Here is an 8,867-nt window from a genome sequence, read left to right as displayed (position 1 = left end):
ACTAGCTTAATTGATCTAATTATTGAACTCTGCTTTTGGGTGCTTTGTGTTTATCCAGTCAGGCAAAGTCTTTAAGATAAGGATACGCTTCTTATCGTTTCTTTTGCTCAAGCTGTTTGGCCCTGAACTATTCAGTCGCAGCATGCCATTATCAGGTTAATTGTGCAATTTGGAGAAGGTTGTAATGGCGAATGCACTGTATTGCCAGTCTTAAGTAAGTTAATTGAACCTTACAGCACCTACATCAGTTGGTAATATACTTTCAACAACAGGAAAAGAAGTTGGAAATGTGAGAATGTGTAGGATGTATGAACAAAATATGGAGCAGGATACATTGTGTGAGAGCTCTGTATTGTGAGAAGATAGATTTTATGTGGATTTGATTCTTAGCACAAGTTTGTGTCCCGTATGTAACAAAACAACGCACTGTTTTCATGCTGTTATGTGGAAACTATAAATGGCAGACTCCATGGTGATGTGCACACATTTATCACTATTATGGGCCAATATGACTCCAACTGAATTTAATGCACAAGCCATCTACGTCATCTCTCTGCTTTGCGGTGCGTTTTCACCCAGACCGTGCTGGATCTGATGAACACAGCAAGGAACAGAGACTCAGCAGGTGATGTGCTTTGCTACTCATCCGACTAATATCCTGAATTCAGAACAAAGAATGAAAAACCTAAGAGAAAACAAAGTAGTTTGAGTAGTAACATGTGTTGGTGCTATCTTCTTATTTCAACAGCATGTGTAAAAACAATTTCATATTCTCTTTCGAACAAAAGATTACCATCTATCCATCCATCCATCCATCCATCCATCCATCCATCCATCCATCCCTGAATATAACTGTGCATAGCAATAGATTAATACATGCCTGTAGGCAGAGTACATGCCCAAACACATCCTCATCCAAGGTGCTATGTTTTGCTTCATATTTCCCCTTCTAACCATTATTATATACTAGAATAATAATGAATCACAGGGTATGATTCATAAAGCCTTTTATAACTTCTAAGTATGTCATTACTGCATATTTTTGATAATTTTCTTCTCCGTTTTACCCTTGCATGCTGGCTGCTTCTTCCTCTGAACTCTGCTGTTGTGAAATCAATCAATAGCCATTGATTGTCCCAGCTTTTATTTCTCACTGTCAATCATTTCTATATCCCTCCAAGAAGTCATTTCTATTAGCGCAGCCACCCATTCATCATAATTTCTGTCATCTTTTGTAGAACTTCATTGTATCGCAATTATCCTAAGGACTCAGAGTATGGCGCAACATTGTTTTCAGGGTTGTGCACAATGATGGAGAAACTGACCCACTTTGAGACTTGCCTGGTTAACCATTCTCTCCCTTGCAGACACCACCACAGTTTGAATAACACTAGAAATAGTTGCCAATTAGCTCTGACATGCTCATGTTTGGTGACTGATTTATAAAATCCTATATACATGTATCATAGGCGTCAACTGTCACTATAATGACTATTTAGCACTCACAATAATAATTTCCTTCTTGCTACCGTATGTTTACATGGATAACATATTAGTGCTGTAATCTCTTGTAATCGCTCTCTGTATTGTCAGAGTTATCACATCAGTGCACATAATAAAGTTTAAATCTCGTCAGTGCAACTCCCTTTTTATCTGCAATGGTGATAAAACACCATTGTTTAATTAATTTCATCATTATATATTTGTTAATGGAAAGCAATGCCATTCCAGAGCCTTATAACCTGACTATGAGGTAGGGCTTTACAGACACTACTGCCACAAAACTGAATGTAAAGAAAGACTGTAATGGGCTTTTATGTTCCACAGTGAAATATTATTAATAATTTGTTGGGCTTTTCTCCCATGTTTTTCTTCCACATAGAGGACAGAGTGTGGCACCCACTACAGGCCTCACTTCCCATAAACAGAGCCGAAAGAGTACCAAATGACACATAGAAGGTAAAGAGGAAATAGAAAAAGCAGTAATGCTGGTTTTCAAAGCCATTATGAGAGTTGCATGCAGCTAGTATGACACAGACTGTGATAAAGTATTTCTGTACCCTTTCCGTGTCTTTGAAAATCGTCTGGTCAGTTTGTTCTTTAGCAGAAAGAGCAAAACTATTTACACAGAGAAAAGATGCAGTACTATAGAGAAAGGAAACTGAAAAAAATAATAACATTAAGTGCTTTTTTGTCACACAGTTATGTGATCTTTTTGGTACTCTCTTCTCTGTCTCTGTTCTCTATAGTCACAGTGGTTGAAGCAGACTGACAGTCTGGTGCAAGAGACCCCCACCTGTGATCCTGTGATCACTCTTTCTCCGTGTGCATTCATCAGGCCACCTTTATGTAGCATGGTTAGACATGTCACAGAACACTGAGTGCTGTTAACAAAGATGATGCACGCATACACAGTCACACAATACAGACCCAAATACAAAGACTCAGCACACAGGGAACAGTTTTTTTCTTTCAGGTAAGACCTGTGAGAGTCCAATCATCTAGCTTGGGCTGACACAGATTTTTTGATCGATAAGCGAAAATCTCCAACATTTCTTTATATCTTTGAGTTGTTTTTCCCCTCAACTAATAACTGACCATTAAAAACAAACAGAATTGGAGCAACCTCTCAACAAATATCTGAAAGATCTCACATTTGGCTCTTTATTTTCTGTTGAATGCCTGCATAGACAGAATTTAAACATTATGAATTAAACAATTTGGTCCATTTACAAAATGATCACAGATATGAGGCACTCTGTGATGTTATTCTATCATGTTTTAAAGTACAAAAAGCACTATATCAATATAAAATAATTTCCAGCTGTATATGAAAGGTCCTTTACATGTATTAATACATAAAAAATCTCTTATCTCTCTGATGAGATTTAAGCATAAAACTTAGCTTAGCAGGGAAAGTTTTTTGCATGCAAACACACAGGAGGGCAAAGAATTCCCTGTAAATTCCAGTTTAATAGTTCCAGCTACTTAGCCCCACTTCCTAATTTTCAACTCATAGTGCTTCAATTTTCGCTACTGGGAAGCCACTGAGGGATCACATCCTGGAGCTACACTAACAGCACCTTCATATTCATAGTGTGACAGCAAAGGCCGCACTAAAGGTTTTACTGTTGCTTTAGGAGGATTAAGAGTATGTCTTGGCTACTAACAGGCAGCAGCATATACACTGGGTAAAAACCATGATGATCTAGAGATGTCTCTTTTTTACCCAACAAGAATCTGAGCCAATATTTGCTTTATATTGTATATGCCATCCAGATACATCTGGTGTTGCACAGACATGCCCTCGTGGATTCATTGTTTTCATAGAACATGACCAAAACAGTAATATATTTGTACTCTTTGACATCTAAACTATATAGTGCACTGTATCTGGGACAATACTGAGTCATTATTTGTTTAATGGTAAAATTTTCAGGCACATCAGGTGTTTATGACTTAATCTCCAAATTAGACTCAACACAGTCTCTTCCTCTCCTCCTCAGCAGGTGAAATGTGTGTTGAGTCATATCTTGAAGTAACCTCTCCCTGATACATCTTCTGTTAAACTTTACAGAGTCGAGAGCACTCTTTGAGACGTCTCGGCATCATCATAAAATATTTTGACAGAAATGCCGTGTGTGGGACTCAAAATTCAAGATGAGTCATATCAAAGGAATATCTAGACTAAAGACTTCTTTAGTATCAAAGGGCTCTGAGTCCAGAGACAAAATGCACTCCGGACCGGATGTGTGATACATTCATCATATAAATATGGGTCTTGATTAAAATAATGTGATTCACCAATATTTCTTTCACAAAGTTTTTCATAAATTGGTTTTTAAGTCCTTAAAATGTCCATTCTGGATTCAGGCTGTGTGTGCCATGTGCAAAATTTTAATTGTTGGTACCTGTGTACTTATGATGATGAATCTTGCTGTCTTCATAAATCAAAAAGGGCTTTCTAGCTTTTCCTATTTAGCATAGGTGAGCACCCTGCCAGGAGCCATAAAAGGGCAAGAGACTGCAGGCTGTTGTGCACCCACAGGATTCTCACATGGAACCTGTGGAGCACCCGACTCCTAATGGTAGAAAAACTTCAGTAGATGCTCTGCTGCAGGAAGTCAACAGCAAACAAGCTGTCACATTTTGTAGCTTCTTAATATGCATGGAGCACTGACAATACACAACTGGTGAAGGTAAAAAAGGCTTGATTTTAAATCTGCAGGAATAAGTATACACAGACATATAAAACAGAACAAGAGATCTCTTATTTCAAACATAAAAGCGAGAGTCTTGTTGGATGATAGGGCCAAGGTCATCTGAGCTGATTGAGTCTGCTGTCCTGTGCCAAATGTAGTCAGGACACACATTTTCTTGTTGTGGTGGTGGCTAAGGGAGACGTGATTCGACTGTGGCGCAGGAGGCAGAGCAGTCGTCCACCAAAACACAGGGTTGATGGTTTGACCCCCGAAGTGTCCTTAAGCAAGACACTGAACCCCAACTCAGTTGCTCATGGTGAGTGTTGGCCAGCTTCACCCCCATCGGTGTGTGTGATTGTGAGTGCTAATGGGGAAATGAGAAGCAGTGTAGTGCTTTGGGTAACAATACTTATTATTATTAATAATTCAAACCCTAAATTATATGACTCTAAAATAAATTTAAAAAACACAATAATTGTTTTGCACAAACATGTCAGTACTAAAAAGACACACTGCTTTTACCTAATAAAACATTGCTGAATGTCAGCTTCTTCATGAAAACTCCAAAAGTAGGCTTTAAGAAAAATCTGTTGGTCAATGAGGCCCAATCTTGAGATTCTGCAATATTTTGAACAGTGATACTGAGAGTAAGTGCTTGCTGAAATCTGAGAAGGAATGCCAGCCTGAACCTTGTGGGGTTTGACTTGCCCCCCTCTTTGCAGAATTACTGCTCTACTTAAATGGATGATGGGAGTCAGGCGTCTTCAGGTGACTTGCCAACTGTGCACAGCCGACTCACGCGTAGCTTTGTTTCGGATCATTAAAAATTTAAGTTAGACAAATATAAACCACACACACTTTAGGGAATGCTTAATGTCCACTGTGATCTTAAAACAGATCCAAATTTTTGGCATAAGTGTTGCTTCGCTTCTACCCAGACTTAATGGCAATTGGCAAAAAATCAGTAGTATAACACACGTGATTGTGACAGTAGAAGAGTAAAGTTTTATTTACTAATTTTAATTATTTTTGAGTAAGCAACTAGCAGTAAACTCAGGACCCCTGTTTAACCCTACAAGCCCACACACTCCCACTGCCAGTCACTCTCTATCTGACAGTAGCCATACCATAGCACATCAGCAAATCAACCTGTCTGTATCACCACATATTCTGTATCTAAAAAGACAATGTTCAACTATCAACTGTAGTCTGGTCAAAGACAAAGGCAAAAACAGGTGTGCTGGACCTGTGTTGCATGGGAACAAAGGTTGCAGACTTTGTTACTCTATATAAAGTCCTACATCATCTACATTAACCTTCTGCTTTGCTCCTTTCATAATTACTAGAGCTGATGGAGGATACCCAACAATAAAACCTAACTATGGATCAGGATTATAAACTTGCACAGATGACCTAGGGGTCCTTTTATACAGGAGGACAGTCACAACACCACTTCCCAATGTAGTATGTTCCAGGCATTTATGTCCATTCACATTACAATCAAAATGCTGAGACTTCGTCCATTTAATCCTTTTTTGTGTTAAGGATCTTAGTATTAAACCCGAATACAAAGACAAGCATCAAGTTTCATTGAGTTGTTTTTTATATCACAGTATGTTCGGCCAAGTTTAGATCAATCGAGTTAGAGCACTTTTCCACAACAACTGACAAGACCACCACCTCCACACTTATCAAATTGGTCACAGTAGGTAGAATTTCGAGCTCCATCTGTATTACATTGTAGGAAGTGTTGTGACACCTGATCTTCACACTTCTCTATTTCTGCTACATTATCCATTTCAGTGCAGACAAATTATTTTCTACAAAGTAATTGTTCCTGATGAAATCCAGAATTTACACCTGCTGCCACTGTGTTTTCACCAAGCTGAAAACACAGCTCCAGATCTAAAAGTCAAGATATTTTAAGTATAATGTGTTTGGATGAGTAATATGCTCATAATATTGGGCATGACAGTTTCACTGAATCTTGCAACAAATGCAAATATTATAGTGTTTGGCAAGGCAGTAAAAAGGAATTATATTCTGTCAAACAGTGGTGTACAACACAATTACAAGGTCATAACCTGTCCTCTTCTAAGTGAGGGACGTCCATACACATCACCATATTATTGATTTATTGCCTTGAAACTGTGTTACCTTATTTACAGCTTATATCCCAAGTTGAGGAGAAATTGCAAAAAACACACGGTCACGTTTATCTCTGCTTAAGCACACACAACAATTAAAATTATCTCGAGCCACAATTCTGCTGAGACTGCACGTATTCATTTAAATTTGAGTGATGCTTGATTTAATTCAAAAGGCAAGCATACAAATCCTTACAAAGACATTGTGAAGTAGATATAACTCTCATAGGCTCTATAAGCACTGCTCCTGAATACCAGCTTGACTTAAATGTTTAATATGTGAAATGTTTTCTCTTCAGATGCACCAAATGGACTGGGGCATCCAAGCGCTGCGGGAGATTTCAGATGTCTACAAATTTGATCAGAGTGCATGAAGTATCTGATCAAACAGTGGTCTCATCATTGCCTAATACAATGGATGGCAACAGATGTAGCGGAGCCACTCGGTGTAGAATTTTAAATAAGTCATGTCAAGTGAGAGACAAAATGAGACAGGTCCTCTGATAAATATACCATGACATTTGGTCCACTTTAGGTATCCCAAAAAGGGCCCACATGATTTTGGTAAAATCTGGGGCAGATTCCCTTTTCCTTATATGGGCCCACATTAGGCAATCCAGATGTGGCCCTCATTCATTTTGGTAATATCCGTGCCACAACTAGGGACCACATCTGGATTGCCTTATGTGGGCCACAGTCTGCGATCCGGTTCTGGCCCACATGCATTTTGGTAACATTTGGACCACATCTGCATCTCATTATCTATGCCGCTTTAGGCCATGAACTCTTTGTCATGTTGATGATGACCCTTTAAGTTGTGTGTTATCAGAAATGACACAGCAATAACCAAATCTGAACAAATGTGGTCTGGTGGACACCCTGGAGTGTGAACATATGAATATGTACTGTGATGTCAGTCTAATGTGTGTAAGAAAGGGTAAACTGAGTCTTCAGGTGTTTCAGCAGAAGTTGGCAAAATAGCGATAGTATTAACTTACACACTGGGATGTGCAAGCAGCCCTGGAGTTTGACTGGATATGCTGGGTGGTGGTTAAACACAATACACAAAATAACTGTATAGTCTACCAATTTTCCATCCTGTGCCATCTGTTATTTTTTACGTAGCAGAGGACTTACTACCAGTGGCAGTGGGTCATTATGGGGCACCAGGGCTTTGCCCCACCTTTTAATTATCCAGAGAAAAAGGAGACACACATTTTAAAAATATGTCATGTTGCAAAGTAATTACACAGTAAATTTTGTTAACTCTTACTGTGCACATGATAGTCATTTGGACATACTTACATTGTTTGGTATAATGTGGGTCACCAGAACTTTAAATCCACTGTGGCTAACTCACAGTTTGTGGCCCACATTTACATTTGATGGCAAGTTTGTGCATCCAGTTTGCCAGCACCAGTAGGCAGCAGAGCCAGCAGAGCCACATATTTGCCAGAAGTGACCAACATCTGGGTACTATGCTTTACACTCATTTAAATGACATTAGAATTCCTGTCCATGCCTGAGTATATTAGAGCTCTATGGAGATCGATGGATATCTCTGCCTCCATAAACACTCTCAGAGCAAAGTTGAACAAACAGCATGTAAAAACTAAAAACTAAGAGCAGTGTAAAAACACAGATAAATGATGTTTACATGTCCATCTGTAATATACAAGTATTGCTTAAATATAAACATAATCAATATGCCAGGCTCATTAGTAAAGAGCGTGAGCTATTTGAAAATTACATTTACATCATTATGAATCCACCTTTATGCATGTATGTGTAGGTTCGTGCGAATAAGACACAGCAACATAGCAAAACATCTCTTTCTATGTTGTTTACTCACAACCCTGCCTGAAAACCACAGTGTGAGAACCTTATCAATTCCCTGATTAGGACAATTGCTCTTTTTACACCACTCCTCTGAATGACAATCCAGTCAGTAAGTGAGCAACCCCCTTCACACAGATATCTGACTTCCTGGTGTGTGGTTCTTGCACAGGTTTTTTTTCCAATCACACTTAAGGGCACCTCAGATGTACATGAAAGAGAAAAAAGGTATTGTAGTGTTTTCATCTTCACTTTAGAGAGGTGCTCTCCATGGCAGCCTCATAGCTTGAGCGCACTGAGCCCAATTGATTTGCTTCGTTTTGGCACCACCTCTTACTTTGCTTTGATTCTTCTCAAGTGACGCAACACACACACACATACATTTTGGATCCATTCAAAAACAAATACATTGAAGTACTATATTTCACTTGAGTTAACTTTAGAATATGCTGATGTGCGCATCACAGTGAAATTATTATGGCTGAGGGCTGAACAGACTGAAGTACTGGGTTGACTTCATCTTATAATAAAACAGGTTGTAATATAACTAAGATAAGTGTAGTAGTATATTTCTCCATAAAATCCATCAACACAAAACCAGGTCATCACCAAACATAAACACCACATAAACACAACTTGGCAGGTTTGTTAAAATGGTCTAATTTTAGATGTACAACTACAG

This window comes from Channa argus, chromosome 4 (genome assembly GCF_033026475.1).
Source record: "Channa argus isolate prfri chromosome 4, Channa argus male v1.0, whole genome shotgun sequence".
Lineage (NCBI taxonomy): Eukaryota > Metazoa > Chordata > Actinopteri > Anabantiformes > Channidae > Channa > Channa argus.
This window is presented reverse-complemented; position numbering follows the sequence as displayed.